At 53.7% G+C, this 2,151-nt stretch overlaps 1 long non-coding RNA gene across 1 annotated transcript; it reads left to right on the plus strand.

Moving 5' to 3' along the window:
- Positions 1 to 195: 195 nt before the first annotated feature.
- Positions 196 to 1,011, plus strand: LOC135376710 (uncharacterized). Its single transcript, XR_010417817.1, has 2 exons — positions 196 to 378; positions 856 to 1,011. It is a non-coding gene; the product is annotated as an uncharacterized LOC135376710 (long non-coding RNA).
- The last annotated feature ends 1,140 nt before the right edge of the window (positions 1,012 to 2,151 follow it).

A 2,151-nucleotide genomic window follows, 5' to 3' on the forward strand; every position in this document is an offset into this window, starting at 1 on the left:
TTTCACGTATCAGTCAGAATGATGACGCGAGCGCGGTGCGCGCTGCCTTTATAGAGATAAACGCGCGCGCGCAAAGAACGGAGAATGAAAGCGAAACTGAAAAGCCACCCGTCGCCGCTAGGAGCGCGCGCGCAGCAGAGAGCCGAAACCGAAAACACCCGCGGCCGGCGCAGGGGGCGCTAGGAGCGCGCGCGCGCGCATGCGCGGACGGGTGGAGCAGAGGGCGCGCGCGCGTCGCCTCTCTCAGTTTCTCTCGGACCGTCGCGGAAGACGGACGTGCGCTCCGCGCGCTCGCTCACTTTCTGGCTGCCCCTCGTAGAGAGCAGACGTATGTTCTCCGCGCTCGCTTTCTGCCTGGAAGTTGCCGCGGGGGAAAAGGTGAGTGATTTGACGCGCTCCTTTTCTCGTATGTTTGCCGTGTTTAGCGGTGACCGCGCTCGTGCTAAGCCTTTTCTCGCATGTTTAGACTTGTTTTGCGGTGTCCAAGCCTGTTGACGCATGTTTAGCGATGTGTTGTTCCCGCCTTGTGTTAGCTGCGTAGTGTTGAGGATAGGCCTAAGCGATCGCCCCCCGTAAGCCTCTTTCCTCGTATGTTTGCCGTGTTTAGCGGTGACCGCGCTCGTGTTAAGCCTTTTCTCGCATGTTTAGCGATGTGTGGTTCCCGCCTTGTGTTAGCTGCGTAGTGTTGTGGTTAGGCCTAAGCGATCGTCCCCCCGTAAGCCTTTTTCCCCGATGTGTACTGTTTTCTGTTTAGCAGTAGCGGTTAGACCTTTTCTCTCGCATGCCTAGACTTGTTTAGCAGTGCTGTCATTTTTACCTGCCGCTAGTATCTTGTTCTCTGTCTCTCTCCTCTAGAGCTATGATGGTGGCGCCATCTGGTGTGATGCCTTGCAACTAAGTGGCCACCTGTCGTCGATCTCTGCAACTACCCGACGTCAACAAGCACTGGTCACCCCGGAGCGGCTTCTTCGCCGCGGCATCGTTGATTTTCGAATAAATTGTTTCTCTCCACTCTATCTCTATCTTTTCATTTTATTTTCTACCTATTTTTTTTATTTTTATCAGCTCAACTGGCCCACAACTCTCACAGTGGTCTGGACACGTCCTAGATGCGCCCCAATTAGTGTAATGACTCCCTGGTGGGTCCTAATTACTGTGGGGGGTCCCAATTAGCTCTAATTGCTCATTAATGGCGTCCAGGCCACTGTGAGAGTTGTGGGCCAGTTGAGCTGATACATTACTACTACCAGCTGCGCTGTCGTCGATAATGTCCTGTCAGACAATCGTGCTATGCCTTCCCTCTTGTGCCCTGGTATTACAAATGCGGAGGAAGACCTGGATAGAGTCGTGAACCCGTCGGTGAAGATGGCTACACGATCTTTGTGCCTTTCCATCAATTCGAGGCAGTGCTGTCTCATGGCCAAAGGCGAGAGGCTTGAGTTTTCCTGGTTGATCCCGGGCACGGTGGTGCAGATAGGAGGTGTCTGTAGCGCCCATGGAGGGTGTGGGTCCTCTTATTGCGGCCGTGTTGTTGTAAAGGTACGTCGATATGGAGAGAGTGCTTTTAAGAAAGAAGAGTTTCGGCGAAGCAGCATCCCCACCAGGGTGGTGATCATGCTGAGTGCACAGGCGAAGGTAATGCCGAACCGTTTCACGCGCCCTTAGTGCCTCGAATGGAGGTTCCTTGGCCTCTGCTACGGTCAGTGTGCTAGAGGTGGCACTGGGTACCCCAAGGTAGACCTTCAAACTCGTTGCTAAGACGCCTTGCAGCATGTTCTCCGACGTTGCGCAAATGTTGTTCAGAACTGGAAGGTGATACGCTGCCATTTGCTGGATGAGGGCTCTGTGCACAGTGAGTAGTGACGACGTTGACATTCCCCACCGGGGCCCCGTGAGATGCCGTAGTATGTTAATCCGAGCGTCACCTCTGTCCTTCAGATACTTGGTATGGGCGGCCCATGTTAGTTGTGCGCGATGATAACTCCCAGAAAGCAATGATGTGAAACCCGTTGGACTGGCTCTGTCGAGAGCTTCAATTGGAAGTTGTTCATCTTTTTCCGTGTGAAGGGTAGCAAGACCGTCTTTTCGGGAGATATGTCCATTCCCCTCTGTGTCAAGAATGCTAGCGTACATCGAGGGCATCTTGAAGCC

Source organism: Ornithodoros turicata, unplaced genomic scaffold (genome assembly GCF_037126465.1).
Source record: "Ornithodoros turicata isolate Travis unplaced genomic scaffold, ASM3712646v1 ctg00001242.1, whole genome shotgun sequence".
Classification (NCBI taxonomy): Eukaryota; Metazoa; Arthropoda; class Arachnida; order Ixodida; family Argasidae; genus Ornithodoros; species Ornithodoros turicata.